This window comes from Chrysemys picta, chromosome 8 (genome assembly GCF_011386835.1).
Source record: "Chrysemys picta bellii isolate R12L10 chromosome 8, ASM1138683v2, whole genome shotgun sequence".
Taxonomy (NCBI): domain Eukaryota; kingdom Metazoa; phylum Chordata; order Testudines; family Emydidae; genus Chrysemys; species Chrysemys picta.
Window position 1 is genome coordinate 21,772,699 of NC_088798.1, and position 19,016 is coordinate 21,791,714.

The 19,016-nt window shown below is 40.3% G+C and overlaps 1 protein-coding gene across 3 annotated transcripts in view; it reads right to left on the reverse strand.

Annotated features, from left to right (window-relative positions):
- NEGR1 (neuronal growth regulator 1) overlaps positions 1–19,016 on the reverse strand; it is a 652,228-nt gene that overhangs the window by 145,684 nt on the left and 487,528 nt on the right. The window lies entirely within an intron of this gene.

The window sequence follows — 19,016 nt, forward strand, 5'->3', positions numbered from 1 at the left end:
ACTATACTATACACGATAGAATCATATATATAAACTCTGTGTGCTATTTTGTGTAAAATAAATGAATTATCACTTACAATATAAGATCAGCCTAAGCCAGAGGTCTCCACCTTTCCATACTGGGATAACACTGGAACCCCCTTCTCATTGAGCAGCATGGGAAGGGCAGAGTGGTCATGATCATCAGGTTGAGAACCCCTGCCCTAAGGTAGCTCAGTCTTCCTTTCATTTTATTCTCTGATGTGAGACAAACTGACTACACTTGTACATACACAAGAATATCTAGCCCTTAGCCTACTGAAGACCAAATGTAGAACTCTTATTTTTTAGGTGTAGAATGGTCAGCATAAAACCAAACTAATGATTAAAAAATCCCAGGAATTTAAAGTACATAGAAACAATTTCTTAGGTACGACAAGAACATCTTTAACTATCTTTTTATCAATGTAAAGCAAAAACAATGTTGCTGACCCCAATCCCCACTCTGTAAACAGGATAATAAAACTGAACCACTAGTAAACCCCTGGGTAAACGTGGGTTTTATTTAGCTCAGCAGCAAGTTGTTCATTAGAGTTTTGAACTATCACACAGTTCCTCTAAGCTCTTGTGACCTTAGTGCCTTTCATCTCTTACTCTTAATCACAGGTACTGAAAGAGCCTGTTAGGCTTCCTCTGCATCGTATGCTTAAACAAAGGCAGAAAACTGCACCACCGTGATGCTGGGAAATTCTAATTGCTCCCAGTGAAGAAAATAAGGGAGCTGCTGAAATTTAAGGTTACATTCAAAGCAAAAACATAATCTCTCTGAAAGCAATTCTGAGTGTAAAATGAACACGGGGCTTGCTTGGTAAAAGCTTGCAAGAGGGAAAAGCACAAATGCAACACATACAGAGCTAGATCTTGTTCCCTGATTTTATTTGAGTGCTGCAGGATTTGGTCCTTAAGTATAATTCTCCAATGTTGAACATAAGAAGACAAAGCTTCAAGGCAGAATGCACAGAGCACCAATATATTATTTAAGGGGTTTCCTGCAGTGCCATTATTTAAAGAATAAGGCATTCCTGTGGAGTAAGATTTCAGAGTAGCAGCCGTGTTAGTCTGTATCCACAAAAAGAACAGGAGTACTTGTGGCACCTTAGAGATTAACAAATTTATTAGAGCATAAGCTTTCGTGGACTACAGCCCACTGGGGGGCCCACGAAAGCTTATGCTCTAATAAATTTGTTAGTCTCTAAGGTGCCACAAGTACTCCTGTTTTTCCTGTGGAGTAAGTGTCTGGTTTTTGTAGCAACCATAAAACCCCACCAAGCAGGAATTCCAAGATGGAGCCCCATGCTAATTTGAGATTTTAAAAAAGATTTTATTTTGTTAAAAGAAATATGTGAACCTACTGGCATGACTGTTAAAAGAGAACATGACACCTTAATGTGGGCACTCTCAAAAGGGACATTTTCAAGGGTACTGTCAATGGCAAAACTCATCTAATTAATTATTAATATAAATCCAAATGAACTTTACTCCATTTATGTAGCTCAGAAGGATGAAGGGATGAGTATACTCTCCTGAAATTTCAATCCGTGCTTCCAAGGAGTCTACAGGTTGCAGAATTAGAACACTAGAACTTTGCCTGGCCACCTCCTTTTCTTTTTTGTCTAAATCTAGTAATGAAAAAATAGTAATGCTTTGATTCTGTAACAGAAAATGTGCAGATTCACCGTATACCCAGGCAGAGTCCCACTGACTTCAGAGATACGCTATGCAAATAGGATTTACGCAGGAGGATCCTTCTATCTGTGGACTGGGACCGAAGCCATGTCTGTCATGCAGGGAATTCTCACAGGCTCAGCAGGTCTGCTACACATTTTTAGGTTCAGATATTACGCTGTATCACAGCTCTGCACCGCCAGTTTTCTGGGCTGCCAGAAATTGATCTAGCACAAAGCATAATTAAGAGCAGCCTCAGGGTTGTTTTAAATTACACTAAGGCTAGGTCTACACTACGGGGGGAGGGGTCGACCTAAGATACGCAACTTCAGCTATGTGAATAGCGTAGCTGAAGTTGCGTATTTCAGGTCGACTTACCTGGCTGTGAGGACGGCGGCGAGTCGACTACTGCCACGCCGCTGTCGACTCCGCTTCCGCCTCTTGCCGTGGTGGATTTCCGAAGTCGACGGCAGAGCCATCGGGGATCGATTTTATCGTGTCTTCACTAGACGCGATAAATCAATCCCCAATAGATCGATTGCTACCCGCCAATCTGGTGGGTAGTGAAGACGTGCCCTCAGATTCAATGGCCCCAGCCTGGCTCCAATGCCGGCAGAATATCCAGCTGGCGGCTTAGGGCAGGTTTAAGGCGACTCTGCAACAGTGGAGTGGCACAGATCAGCTGTGTTAGGGGCCAGGATCTGGCCCTCAATTTGATGACAGACAATCTGTTTTGTTTTATATTATATTGCGTGATCTCTGAATAGACAGGAAAAGATTTTGGGGGAATGTAAAAGAACATTTAGACAGATTTTTGGTGCCTGTGTGGGCTATCTCCACTGGTTTTAAGCTAATGCTGTTCTCAAGACTCATGAATAGGTCATCTGATTTTCTGGATTAGTTTTTTTTATGTTCAGGTTTGAAAATAGGGTAAAAAAGGAAAAAAGCACTTTCTATTTGGTAGAAGCAACGAAAGGTAATTTTACTTGCATTATTACAATTTTCAGGGGGGTTTGGTTTATATAAAAGTCAATAATTGTATGTAGAAGTTGATAATATCTCTAAGGACCTAAAGAATTTAAAATAAATTTCTCACTCCAATGAATGGTCATGCACCAAGAGTTGCATCTTCAGTTCACATTCCATCATGTCAGCTCATTCAGGTTCTACACTAATTTTTAAATATTTACACAAAGCAGCAGCACTTTTAGTATCTAGTTGTTAGTGGTGAATGCTCAATGACCAGTAGAAGTATTTTTATTTGCAAATTGCCCAAGTTCTTACAAGTTAGAGTCACTAGCCTTCTGACTAACTAATGGCACTTCATCATTACCGAACAACATAGGTAGGATGAAGACTGGAAATGTGAGGGAGATTTAATCCCCCCCCACTCCCGTTTTAATCCTAATTTTAAAGCTTGGATGACAGAAAGCAGGGTTTTGATGTATCTGAATTTTAAAACTTTGAGAAATTATATTTTGAAATGTGCCTGTTGATCTTTCTGAGTTTACCAAGCCTAATTTTCAACTCACTTCTAGGAAAAGAAGAAGGGTAACATTCCTTCACTGCAAAAATAAATAATGAAATAAAATTCCAAGTGAACAGATTTAGCAAGTATTGCCTTAGAACATAAATGCTGGGGATGTAGAAGTGTGCAGCACCTCCATCAGCTATAGTTTTAAAAGCCACGAAAGGCTAATAGGTCAAATATTATAAGATTCCTAACCCCAAACTCAGGCTTACCATTTTGTTTTTTCTTATTGAACTGTGTTGCCTTGGAATTTTCAGTCTTTATATTCTCAAAGAGCTGTTAGAGATTTAAATGTTACAGCCCAAAGAGTTCAAAATCGTTATTTACTATATTGCATTATGTTTTAGCTTACTGTAAAGACAATAAGATTTGCTACCTCCTCTTTCCCTCTCCAGGACAATTTTGAAAATGAAATGCTTAAAACATTTTGAGAAAGTATTTTAATTACAGATGTTAATATAACTTCAATCATCAAGTTCCGAGCTTTGCCTTTTATCTTAGAATAAAGTTTATGAAATTAAAATATTACAAAGATTAAAAACTTGAAAATGCAGAGTAATACATTTAGAAGGACTAGAGCTCTTCAGTGGATAGGAAATGTTATCTCACTGTTATAAAGCTTTCATGGTAAAGTATTTTAAACTAAAGATGGGCGTTAGTGTTGATTACTTGTAATAATAAATTTGGGAAGGAAGTACATTTCTGAAAAATAAATTATATGCCTTTACCTCTAACTCTCTCAAATACCCAGACATCAATTGCTAGCATTTTTCAGCTGCTCTGTTTTTTTAAACCCTGAAGCTTTTATAAATCCTTAGTTTATTACAGAATACTGTCAAAAGCTTGTGAGATTCCTGTGGGTCTTAAGTTTGTTGGGTTGACATGATAACACTGTAGGTAGATTTAAGAAAAAATCTGCTTGAATCTCCTCCTTTAAAGGCTTGGTTAAATCTCTCAGCATCTTGTTTCCTTGATGATCCAATGCAGAGGTTAATGAATGTTTATACAGGGGGTTGACTGAAAAAAAGCTCTCTTACAGTTTTAAATCTGTGAATCTCTTTTTGGTATTGTTGCATTAAAGTACAGAAGATTTCCCCCTCCCTAATTTTCTGTGATTTCCAATTTGTTGCTGAAATGAGTATGAATTGCACAGCAAGCTTCAGCAAGATGAATGATACTTTTTTGGGGGTAGTATGCCACCCACCACCATTTCTTCTGAATCATTTTTCACATTTTAACTCATTATACTAGAAGATTGCTCACAAGGTAGAAACAAACAAGTGCCTTTCAGGAAATTATGGTTTGGAGAGAAGCTGCTGTTTTCTAAATAGCAAGAGAAAGCAACATATATGCTTTGGGGGGCATGACCTCTCTGAATATGGGCCAAATCCTGTTTGGCTTACTAGTTGCTTCAATGGGATTTCTTAGGGCTAGTCTACACTACCCGCCTGGATCGGCAGGTAGAAATCAATCTCTCGGGATCGATTTATCGCGTCTCATCTAGACGGATAAATCGATCCCCGAATCGACACACGTACTCCCACCTCATCAGGAGGAGTAAGCGCTGTCGACAGGGGAGCTGTGGCGGTTGATTTGCCGCTGTCCTCACAGCGGGGTAAGTCTAATAGGATACGTCGAATTCAGCTACGCTATTCACGTAGCTGAATTTGCGTATCTTAAATCAATCCCCTCCCCCCGCCCAATGTAGACCTAGCCTTAGTGAGTAAAGTGAGGAAAATGTGGACATCATGTACATCTAGTCAAGTACATATTGGTAAGCTTCACCTACAGTTCCATTTTTTAAATAGAAGAATAGTTGGCATGACTGCACTTAGCAATAAGCAAATTCCATAGATGTCCCTATATTACATCATTTCATTGGGATTCATTCAGTATACAGACTGGGAATGAGCTGTCAGATCTGGTTATAAATATGCAATTTAAGAAAAGACATAAGAAAAGGTAAATGCCCCACGATCTTACAGCCTTGATGAAATCTAAATACAATATTTTCATACAGGTACAATCCTGGGATCTTAAAACTCCTTCTGACCTAAAGGAAGAAATATAGGAATAACCATATCGATTAGACCAGTGGTCCATCTCGCTCTGTCTCTGACACTGCCATATACTCCAGAATAAAGTGCAAGAAATCCCAGCTATAGAATAAACTGGGCATAGGGGGAATTACTTCTGAACTGTCATTAGTCAGTGGCTGACTAATTACCTGAGCAATGAGGGTTCATATGCCTTCTGAAAGTTCTAAGCCAGATCCCTACAGATCTACATTATTTATGCAAGCAGAAGAGATGACCATTTGTTTTATCCTATTCAATGAAACTGTGGATGTTCCATTATGGATATAAATCCCTCCATCTCTTTTGATCCTATTAGGCAGTAATATCTTGTGACAATGTATTCCACATATTATATGGGTTTTTTTAAGGAAAAAATTCCTGGTATCAGTTTAACATTTGTTGCCTTACAATTTTATTGATTGTCTGCTTGTTGCTGCATCATGAGAAAGGTGAAATAGGAAACCCAATTAACTTTTCTATACATTAGTATGCACATAGAGCTGGTCAGAAATTTTCCAATGCAACGTTTTTCCACCAGAAAATGCAGATTCATGAAAAATTGAAATATTCCATGAAAATGTGCCAGTTCTGATGAAATGCTAACAGAAACTGGCTTCCGCATCTTCCGGAAAGCTCACCTGGCAGGCTGCTGGGGACTGGGATTGCAAGCTCCCAACGCCTCAGTAACCTGCTTGGCTGACTGATGGGAAGCAGGGACTGAAGAGCCTGGGAGCAGTGGGAGCCCAGCTTCCCAGGGCTTCTAGCATCCTCAGCTCCAAGGCAGCCCACCTGGCAGGCTTACAGGGAGTCTGGAAACCTTGGCTCCCAACCTCATTGCTCTTCAGCAACCCAGGCTTCCTGACTCTGGGGCAGCCTGCCAGATGTATTGCCTCAAAGCCAAGGCTCCCAGGGTATCCAAATCTCTTGGCAGCTTTGAACATTTCAGTCACAATCTACACATTTAAGTAACCTCATGTCCTTAGTTTTGTAACCTTTGCCTCATCTCCCCACTACGTTTTTTGTTGCTCTCACTTGTTGTGCCTGGGCTAATAAGTCAACTCTAAGCTCTTTGGGTACAGTAAGGATCTTATCTTTTCTATTTGTTTGTGAAGTGCCTAGCAGGATCTAATAAAATAATGAACTGCAACCATCTTCATTAACTACCTCAGAACCTGAAAGCACTAACCCTTATTCCCATAAGCAATGCTTACTCTCATGCATAGCCTACATTGTAATCAACATGAGTACATGCAGGAATAAGTGCAGGATGAGGCCTTACTTTTTGTGCAGTGTTGTACTCTCTTAGAGCATGATCCAAAGCCCCGTGAAGTAAATTAAAAGATTCCCATTCACTTCAATGGGCTCTGAAGAGGCCCTTAATCAGTTGGGACATTCCATCCCACAAGTGACTGAATTTCACTGGCGTCAGAAGGGATTCCTGTGTAGAATTTTTAAAGCAGTCAGTTAAGTTTATGAAGCACTTTGTATTCTTTTGAAATGAAAGGCTCTATGTAAACATAAGACACAGAATTATTATTATTAGCCTCGAAGATAAAGTGCCTTGCTCAACTGTTCAGGGTTTCATGACATCCTGCATTCAACTGAATTGTATCTGCATCCAGTTTACAATATCAAGGGGTGTGCGAAGTGCTGTGCTCCAAGCAGTTGGCAATCAAAAGCAGAAGTGTCACAAATTATTTAAAAACATTTAGTTCACAAAATGTGTCTGCATACATCACATGCTTTGAAAGAAATTCCCCACCCCATTACTAGACTCTCCACCACCTACTTCCCACACGGAGAAGAGAAGATCCCTGGCCTCCCTTCTCACAGGAACCAGAACAACAGGACTGGGCAGGAAAATCTCTAGATGGGATATGTGTACCCCATGGGATTTTCTTTGGAAAGAACAAGGCAGCAGCAGTAGGGGTACATTTCAAATGAAAGATTTAGCTACATCATACTGGTTTGCAATCCAGTGCTTTGTCTCTGCAGGAGCCTATGTACCTCGCAGCTTTTTGGGTCTGACCCAAAGCCTACTGAAATCAATAGGAGTCTTTCCACTGACCTCACTGAGCTTTGCATTGAGCTCCTAATGCCTGCAGGAATTTGAAAACAAATTTCGCAGACCCTCCAACTCAGACCCAACATAACACAGAAGAGCAGTCAGATTTCAGTCTGATTTGTTTTTAGGGTTAGTGCTTTGTGAAATGAAATAGTAAAACAAGAAGGTCGAATGCCTCTTTGTAAGTTATTGACCAACAGAACTGAAACTCTGAACATAAAGAAGATTTCCCTGGAGAGCACATTTCTTTGCAGAGATGACAAAAAGGTTAGGCTAGTGGTGATATTCAGCTAAAACTTAGTGGGAACCTGCCACAAAGCCAAACACATTAAACTACAATTTATCAGTCAATAAAGAAAATAATGTAGAGTTTAATGATAAAACAGCCTGTAAAAATTCTCACTGAATTTCTATGCAGCCTGTGATAAACTGTGCATGATTTCAAACAACAATATTTTAAATAATTGAAACCTATTAATAGTAGCTACTCATGGGATTGCTATGTTCCTGGATGATATAGCAGTTGGCCACATACACAATGAGCTTAATAGCGATAAATCCTAATAGGGACTCAGATTTTACTGCCAGATTAAACAGGCAAACATAGTTAGCAGGTGACTTAATACAGCTTTCATTATATCAATAAAATATTATAGTATCAAATAATTATCCTGGGCAGAAAAAAAGAGACCAAAAAACTGTCATGGATCAAACCCAAATCTCCACACAACTAGACTAACAAAGCTTTATTCAGAGGTTGAAAGACATGATGTGATCTTCAAGAGTGTGTCACTTTACTCATTGCTTATGCATATGGAGTGTAAGCCAGAGGTGAGGGGGTGGTGACAGCAGCAGCTTTTAGGCCATTAGCAGTGGCATTATGGAGAGCACCAGCATGCGTACACATCATGAAGTGAAGCTAACTTGTTTCTGCCTTTTACACCCTGGTGGGTACTGTCTAATCTATGTGGATGAATAATGCATAAGGTGCTAAATGTTCAGTCTGTATATGGTTTTGTGCAGCTCAAATACACGTTCAAATTAAGGAATTTCTCTCAGACTATACTCAAAATCCAATTTGCAGTCAGTCATTCCATGGACAGTATACAGGTAGGGGATGTGTTAAGTGGATCATTACATATTTGACGTATGCCACACAATCTGTCGCAGAGATTAATTATATGGCAATACAACAATTATGATTACCTCCCTGTAGCACAGGTGTGTCATACTGTGTGTTTATAGACAGCTATAGCTAGGGCCAGCTCCAGCTTTTTTGCTGCCCCAAGCTCTTTGGCGGCAATTCGGCGGCGGGTCCTTCCCTCCGAGAGGGACTGAGGGACCCACCGCCAAATTGCTGCCGAAGACCCAGACGTGCTGCCCCTTTCCATTGGCCGTCCCAAGCACCTGCTTCCTTCGCTGGTGCCTGGAGCCGGCCCTGGCTATAACCACAGTCAGGTCTAGCTATAGATTTACTACAGATATATAATTGCATATGTAATGTATCGTAACAAATTCAAGGTTACTAATGATGAACTGAAAACTATATATGGCAGGACTTTGGGATTAAAAACAGAGTATTATCTCCATTATCTGTAGTAGTATTAGATCTTTACAAAAGGCTGGAGGTGAATATGCAATGTGCACTGTGTACATTACAAAATGTCATGAAAATGTACCAGACCAAAGAGAAATTCTGCACACCGATTCTTACCATAATATAGTATTGACAATGATGGTACAAACAAAGATATTTTATGCCCACTATACACACCTATGCATGTTTGACACTCCAGTAGAGGTCAGTGGTACACAAATCATGCATAGTAAATGTAACTGTGCAATACACGTATTACTAAATGTTATGTGGAGATCACAAAGACTTAATTTTAAACTTAAATATATAATATTCTTTTTTTACATTGCAGGCATGGAGCTTAATTTATTAAAAATATCGTTTGGGTGTGAATTTTTATCTGGGAATTGGGGCACAATCTAATCAACAAACATAAATTAAGGGCATGGGCTGGTGCTTAATGGCACGTAGGAATGTTTGAGACAAGATTATAAGCATGTCGCAGTAACCATAAGTTCACAGTTGGATGATTTTTCAACAGAGTACAGTAGTTCAGTTTTGCTGCAGAAATTAAATTAGCACAGAATATACTGTCACATTGCACACGCATCCTGCTATCCAGTACCTCCTCTTCCCAATGTAACCAGTAACCTTTTTCCCGCAGCTGTTCATGATGATTCACATTTTATAATCATTATTACTATTACTTCAAGGATTTCTCTCTCATGCCAAAAGACTTGACGCAAGTAACAAATATGAATGGATCATTTAATCCACCACTTACAGGAAGTAGTATCTGGGTAGTTACGTGGTAGTTGTTTAATAGGGCACAGCAACAGACAATTTCTCCTCTACAGTGAAGCTCTTAAAAAGGTACCATTTATATTTTTGCATTTGGCTAAAGTATTGGCCGTAGTCCCCATTCTATGCACAGATGATATATAGGATGGGGATTACTACAAATACTTTGCACAATAATAAACATATACAATTATGGTTACTTAGCACAGTTACTATGGTTCAAGATGATTGCCTGAATGATATGCCTGTTGCTCTCATTAAAAATGAGGGTGGGGAAGAGCAGATCCAATGGCCACTTAATTCCTCCCACTAATTCAAGAATCTGTGATAAAACTTAAATAGTGGGAAAAGATGGCAGGAGGCGGCCATACAGGAAAACATCTCAAAGAAAATCACAATTATTGTTGTAACTATCCTTTTTTCCTTGAGCACTGTTTACATGGATCCATGCTGCAGTAGACTGACAGATAGTCTCAGACCTAAAGAGATGGATCTAAGGAGTTTCTTAAACAAATGTTACAGAACTATTCTCACAAAGCGAATGTCTGCTCTACAGGCTAAGCCCAAGGAGCAATGCTGCATGAAGGTATGAACAGAAATCCAGAGTCTTGCACATCTCTATCACAGAGACATTTCTGAGATATACTTAGAGGCTGCCTTAGAACTGGTGGAATGAGCCCTTATGATAATGGAATCCCTACTATATCATAACAAGAGTCTGATCCACTTTGATACCTTGAATAGAAATGGATTGACCTGTACTATACAAATAATCTGTCTGATCTGTGGAATAGCATAGTTCTATTCAGATAGCAACTCAAATCCTTCCTATCAATGTAACCTAACCTCCCTGGGTAGGCCTGAGGGGGAAAAACCAGGCAAATTGACAGATTGATTTAACTGGAAATCAGAATCATTTTAGAGAGAATGTAGGGTGAGAATTAACGATCAATGTATCCACAGTAACAGGACATAATGTAGAACACCTGTTAGTGCTGGAATCTCACTGAATCTCTGAGCCAATGTGATCTATGCCAGGAATGCAGTTTCTCAGGAGAGAAGGCAGGGTCTTTGGCTAGAGCATGGCATAAAAGAGCCCATGGTACTGGAACTCAAAGGCTGAGGGAGGCTCCTTTGCCAGTGCTGTATAAAGGACCAATCATTTGAAGGCGGGTTTATGGTCTTTTAGAGTGTGCAAATGTAATGCTGACAGACCCCGGACATCAACGGGTGGGACTGAACCTGGGACTTCTAAAGTTAAATGCATGAGCCTCTACTGCAGGAGCTAAAAGCCACATAGCTCTTAATCAAGCTTGTAGCAGATTCATTAACCTCTAGTCTAGGTGCCACTACAGGGGGACAGAGCACCACCCCCAGCAGGCATGGTTTACGCAAAGAGTTCTCTGTTCTGCCTCTAAACAGAATGGGATTTCCAAAGGACAAGTATTCTCTTGCAATCTAATCTCCCCTGCGACTCCAGAAGAGCGTAACCACAAGGACTGGCACACAGGGATGGCTGTTGAGATGCACCAGGTTGCAGTGGCACTAGAATCATAAGTCAGAAGTCATGTTTTGCTTGGGGACAAGTCACCCAATGTCCTTCAACAATGTGAGCCGTAGCTTCTTTTTAGTTTTTCTCAGGAAAGTGGCCCAGAAGAGGAGACAAACAGTTTCTGATGAAGGAATACGTCTTATTAGTGCATTTGGTAATTAGCTATCCTCATTTGCAGCATAGCTGATACATATGGATTCTACCCTGGAAGGTCTAATTTCTTCTATATTCTTTTTCTGGCTGTCAAAAAGGTAATCCAAACTGTCAGGACCTCTCTGAGGCAGCTCTCAAATCTCTTCTATAAGACTTGATACCTACAGGATGCAGTTGACATGGAGGCTGGATTTAACTACAGACCCCTTCTAACTCAAAAATCCTCTTATTTTCTGAGGGGGCCATTAGGCTAGGGTGCCTCATCTGAACAATGTAGCACAAACAATAAAACTTTCCTTGGAGCAAATAAAATTTGAAGTCCAACATCTAAGCCAGCCTCTCTAAGAGTTCTTGATCACTTTTAAGGACATCCGTATGGTGGGACTAGCAGTGGTGCCACAGAATTGTTTGCTGAAGAAGAGGACAGAGTGCGCCCTTCATCCTCTCACTCCTCTGAGGAGGAGGATGGTTGAGAAGTCAGCTGCTGGCATTAAGGCTGTGAGGTTTTCTTTTGGTGAATGAGATCTCACAGGAAGCAGCTTTTTCTTCTTAAGTGCCACCAAAACATTAATGGGTGGGTGGAATACTGGTATAGGCAGTAAAATTAATGTCCCGCACTACAGGTTCACTGAACGTTCTTCTGTTTGAGATACCCAAACCTTTCCATACTCTTTCTCCCATTACTAATTAAAAACAGAAAAAATATACCTGACTATATTAACCATAAAATACATGAGTCCCTTATTTGTAAAATCAACCAACCAACCATCTGTATATATTATGTCACACATACAGGTATCTCACCTCACATTTCCAGTCAGTGAACTGCAGAGCATAATACTGTAGGAGATATATGTTTTAGCAGTAAATATTGTGACTACTTGTTTTTTGTGGAACAGCAGAGTAAGTATTTGTGTAAAACCTGTATTAGTGGCTAGAGTTAAAGTTAGACCCACAGGGCAGTTTCACAAATTTGTTTTCAGGAAAATGCTTTCTGTTTTTATTTAAAACTGTGTTAATTTAGAAGAAGACTCTGCATATTTAAACAAGGACTATTCCTTTCTCCACCAACTCCCTGCCTTCTTCCTCTGTAAATGGAACCTTTTATCCTGGGTACATATCATAACAATACTTGTTCCCTTGAGAAAATGGGTTTAATGAATCATAAAATCCACTTCACTCACAGAAAAGCCTGCTTTCTTCCTCTTTTTAAGTGCTCAAATTCTGTGGAAAATCTGCTTAAATGGTGCAAAATATTTGATGAATAGGGCCCATAGATGGCAGGATGGGACCATCCAATCAGCGCACACACTAAAGTGATGCCTTGGGAGGACCATTCAGTTCATGTACTCGCATTTCTGTGTTTTCTTTATACATTTAGAAAAGAACATATCTGGAATATACCAAGGATTTAGCCATGAATAATTAGCAAACTGCCATTCATTATTAATTTATTGGAACCACTGGGTCTCTGTGTTTTTTTCTGCAAAGTTCACTTTATTAACCCAGACACCCACTTGTGGCCTGATCACTCTCCTCTCCTTCCAAACCAGCTGCCTGGACCACATGAAGAGATTCTGTACCTTATAATTCAGCTGTCCCCACACCCACTTCCTGCCTCTCTGCTGGCTTAAGACCGAATGTACACATCACTGATACTCATGCTCTCCTTGCTAGTAATCCTATGTTACGTATTCTTGTATTTCTTAATAGCCTTAATTTGAACCCATTTAAAGAATACTTTGCTGCCGAGATACAAGAGAATACAGCAAAGGTCTGACCACCCCTCCCCTAAGAAAGGGGTACTGGCTCTTGATAACTGAGATGTCATGTACCTACTATATATGAATCTGCAGATGAAGAAAATGCAGGCTTTCTACTGCCTTATTTAAAGAAGTTCCTTTTAAAAATGCATACATAGAAGCATCCAATTAGCAATTACTCAGAGACATTGGGCAATTTGCCAATACCTAATAGCAGAGGTGTGTAGTCTTTTGCACTCAATATTTGCTGCTTTTGTACTACAGAAGGGCTTTGTGACAGAATCCTGATAAAATCATTTGTCTTCGTACACTGACTGTGGTTCTGTAGAAGAACTCAGAAGTACATCCAACAGGGGCTTTGCAATCTCAGTAATTATTGGCAGCTTTTCTAATAACACTATTCTAACCACTCAATGGCTCATTTTGTAACATACTAATGCATTCACTCTTCATTTTTATTAATATACATTTAAATAAGACATCAAAGACTAATTTGTAAAATATTTTAGGCAATGTTGCCATCAGATTATGTTTATCCCTGCAACTGATATGTTTCATTGTCAAATAACTCTTTACTGTTAACTGAAAAAAAACCTCTTGAACAATGGTTTGCAGATTATGGTGTTACACATTGCTATATCTCTGACTTTCACCAAACCAAACTGTATCTTTTAGAGAGAAAACTCTCTCTGTCATATAAGCATAGAATCAAATACTTAATTGAATCACTACTCAAGGAGTTTTGCATAAGAATCTCTCTTCCTGGTTCCTGGGACTCTGCAAATCATGTCACAGGAACAATCTCAAAAATCCTATACAGCAAACAGGAAAACATCAAAAAAGAGCTCTCCAACCTAGAGACTTTCATAAATAACCAACCTTTCACACACACGGACTTTACTAAAATAAGACAGGAGATCTACATTACACACTCCACCTCTCTACAAAGGAAAAAGGACTGTAAGCTGTCTAAAATCCTACCTGCCACATGGGGCCACAACAATGGTACCCCTAACTCACCCAGCAATATTGTAAATTTATCCAGCTACACATTCAATCCAGCAGAAGAGTCTGTCCTATCTCGGGGACTCTCTTTTTGCCCCACTGCCCCCACGAACATGATACACTTCTGCAGTGATCTGGAAGCCTACTTTCGCCATCTCCGACTCAAAGAATACTTTCAAGATAACACTGAACAGTGCATTGATACACAGATACCCTCCCACCAAAAGCACAAGAAGAACTACTCCACCTGGACTCCTCCTGAGGGTCGAAATGACAGTCTGGACCTATAGATAGAATGCTTCTGCTGATGTGCACAGGCAGAAATTGTGGAAAAACAACATCGCTTGCCTCATAACCTAAGTTGTGCAGAATGCAATGCCATCCACAGCCTCAGAAACAACCCTGACATTATAATCAAAGAGGCTGATAAAGGAGGTGCTGTTGTCATCATGAACAGGTCTGACTACCATAAGGAGGCTGCCAGACAACTCTCCAATACCAAATTCTACAGGCCACTTTCCTCAGATCCCACTGAGGAATACACTAAGAAACTGCACCATCTACTCAGGACACTCTCTACACCACACAGGAACAAATCAACATACCCTTAGAGCCCCAACCGGGGTTATTCTATCTACTACCCAAGATCCACAAACCTGGAAATCCTGGATGCCCCATCATCTCTGGAATTGGCACTCTCACTGAAGGACTGTCCGGATATGTGGACTCTACTCAGACCCTACGCCACCAGCACTCCCAGCTATCTCTGTGACACCACTGATTTCCTGAGAAAACGACAATGCATTGGTGATCTTCCAGAAAACACCATCCTAGCCACCATGGATGTAGAGGCTCTCTACACAAACATACCACACACAGAGGGAATACAAGCTGTCAGGAACAATATCCCTGATGATGTCACAGCACAACTGGTTGCTGAGCTCTGTGACTTTATCCTCACGCACAATTATTTCAAATTTAGTGACAATATATACCTCCAGACCAGTGGCACTGCTATGGGCACCCACATGGTCCCACAATATGCCAACATTTTTATGGCTGACCTGGAACAATGCTTCCTCAGCTCTCGTCCACTCACGCCCCTTCTCTACCTATGCTACATTGATGACAGACAACCCGCCAACCTTAAGTATATTCTCACCAGCAACCACACACTGCACCATAGTAACTCTAACTCAGAAACCAATCCATGCAACAAACCTCAATGCCAACTCTGCCCACATATCTACACCAGCGACGCCATTACAGGACCTAATCAGATCAGCCACAACATCACCGGTTCATTCACCTGCACTTCCACCAATGTAATATACGCCATCATGTGCCAGCAATGCCCCTCTGCTATGTACATTGGCCAAACTGGACAGTCCCTACGTAAAAGAATAAATGGACACATTAGGAATGGCAATATACAAAAACCTGTAGGAGAACACTTCAACCACCCTGGACATAAAATAGCAGATTTAAAGGTAGCCTCCTGCAGCAAAAAAACTTCAAGACCAGACTTTAAAGAGAAACTACTGAGCTTCAGTTCATTTGCAAATTTGACACCATCAGCTCAGGATTAAACAAAGCCAACTACAAAAGCAGTTTCTCCTCCCTTGGTGTTCACACCTCAATTGCTAGAAGAGGGCCTCATCCTCCCTGACTGAACTAACCTCATTATCTTTAGACTGATTCTTGCCTACATATTTATACCTGCCTCTGGAAATTTCCACTACATGCATCTGACGAAGTGGGCATTCACCCACGAAAGCTCATGCTCCAATACATCTGTTAGTCTATAAGGTGCCACAGGACTCTTTGTTGCTTTTTACAGATCCAGACTAACATGGCTACCCCTCTGATACTCAAAAATCCTGAATTCCTTATTCTTGTGCAGTTCATTAACTCCTGACAAGCCATAACTTGATTTGTGTAACACTAATATAATACAACAAAATATTATAAAGTACCTCATCCTGTATTACTTGCACACTCAAAACTCTCAATGACGTTCACAGTGCAAATGTGACTATCATATTCTACAACATGAAATGCAGGATCAGACCCATGTTCCATTATTTTCTGTTATTCTGTTCCACTTCAGATCTGCCATTATCTTTTATGATGCAAAATTTCTCTTATTAACAACAATAATAATACTTTGCACTTTATATATCCTTGTCAATCCTTACATCTCTCTGAGTGCTTCACAAAGGGTACGTCTATACTTACCTCCGGGTCTGGCGGTAAGCAATCGATCTTCTGGGATCGATCCCGGAAGTGCTCGCCGTCGACGCCGGTACTCCTGCTCTGCGAGAGGAGTACGCACAGTCGACGGGGGAGCCTGCCTGCCGCATCTAGACCCGCGGTAAGTTCGAACTAAGGTACTTCGACTTCAGCTACGTTATTCACGTAGCTGAAGTTGCGTATCTTAGTTGGAAGTGGGGGGTTAGTGTGGACCAGCCCAAAGATACTCAGGCTGTATCTACTATCATCATAATAGAACCATGATAGTATTTTCCAGCTCTCAGTTCTATTCTGTTGCTTCTGGAACACAGACTTTGGCTGACCTCTGAGCTGCCTCCCAAACCAGCTGTTATTTCAAGTGAACTAGTTTTCAAGCATAGGAAGGGTTCATACCACCCTGCATCTCCAAGGACAGGCTCCCACACATGATGTGATACATCTCTCTTCCCTCATTACGCCCCCACCCATCTGAATTGGCTTCTGCAACACCTGAACTTGCTCCTGCACATGAACTGGGGAGTGAAGGAAACTATACAATACTGTCTCATTCCCTGAACTGACTCTGGCTTCTCCCTGAACTAGAGGTTATCAAGGGGGCAGAATTTCTTTACAGATACAAATTTCATAAAAATTTTAACAAATTTTCATTTGCCTATTTTCACTTTCCTGACTTTCACCTGCCCAAATTCTGGTCCCATACAAATTTTGATTACATCCAAACAGTATGGAATGCACTATGGACCTGATCTTCACCAGATTCTTCTTCTGTTTGTGCTGCTCCAGGTGGAAAGATGGTTTAACAGCTGGAGATTCCTTGATGTGGTGTAAATCCCCATGTGAGACAGAGCTGTTGTAGTTGGCTTTACAACATCCTCTTCCCACCAACCCAGGCTTAAGGGACAGAGACAGATCCTTCTGTACACTATTAATCCTTCGCCAGCAGGACAACCCGTTTGCTAGTAATGGGCAATGCAACTTAAAGCAATTCAAAGGCAAAATTTCACCAGGAATGAGCTGGGTGTGTAAAGGTGGCCTCTAGTCATCTTTGCTCCTCACTTGCGCTGAGCAGAGATTAAACATATTTTAGGATTCAGCCATATGTCTTTAATAGACACAATAACAACAGCTGTACAAGTAAATGAGCTTTCCCCCAAAATTCAGGTATGTTCATATCAATAAAAGTATGCCACATTTTATCCAATTTGTTTGGAAATGTAGGGGAAGCTCTACTACTTACATTTACTCAAAACTCTCATGTGCAATGCTATTGTTTTGGGAGGATGGGGTGTATAGTATGGGGTGTCTTGTATTTTAGCTTAAAAACATTTGTAACCATTTTCTCATTTGGTTAATGACATCTCAAACGTTAAATATATTCTCCCTGTTGAAGCAATATAAATAGGCTTCATACTACTCTATGATGATTCAGACTCTTTTCTTCTGCTTTAAATAATACAAGTAAAATATCAGGGCTTAAATTCTCCAGGGATTATTTCCTGGAGCCCCTGTGCTTCAGCTGCAGGCTGGGAGGCCTCGTGGCTTTAGACCTGGGGAGTTGCCTAGTCTCGGATCTTTAGTCCTGGGGTCAGGGAGCTGGGGCTTCTGCCCAGCAGGAAGCACTGGGGCTCATAATACACATAATTCACCTGATAGACAATACATATCTCCAGATATCACTAGCACTGTAGATGTCACAGATCAACTACAGAAGTACTGCAACCACAGATAAAGGCCTTAACTCTAAAATTAGAAGATAATTGAAACAGGATATTTGAGACTCATTCTATGCAAAAGAAATTGGGTGTTAATCACCAAGCTACTCTGCTTTGTCCATCACAACCACTCTTGGCTTTTCAGAAAGATTCAATCTTAATTTCAGACAGGTTTTCTGAGGAATTTATGAGAACTGGTCTGTAGATTGGGAAAAATGTGTCAGAATAAAATCTGTAGGATAGAGTTATGAGACAGTTCACCTCCATGAGTGTAATCCCTGGCTGTGCATATTCAGGTATTACTTCCTTGAACAGACTGGAAAGTTTTCTTGTTTTGTTCACAGTAAAATCTTCGGCATGCATTATTGGTATTCCATGGAGATGGATTTTGTCATGCTAATTTCATACTTGCAATAAGACCTTGGATTTTTGCATCTCCAGTATGTAAAGTTTTGAATATTTCTTGGACATCTCAAGGAGAAAGCATGAGAAGACAACAGATTCTACTCCATCAGAATAGTGAAAAAGAGACAGAAACCAAGTTTAGCATCATGTGTAGTAGCAATCCCCCGCCACTAAACATGTGGTGCTTTTGGATTCACTTAAAGCTTCTCTCCATCCCCCAAATAAAGGGCTTTCTAAAGCTCAATGTATTATTTTCAGAAAGTGAGTAGTTAGATTTGTGTATTTGCAGTTATTAAGGAATGTATGCTATGGTATTCACACTCCCTGTGAAAAAAAAAACCAAAACAAGCATGCTGAATTCTTATACTTTTCCATCCACAACTGTAGAGAAACAAACACAATTATGAACATTTTGCCA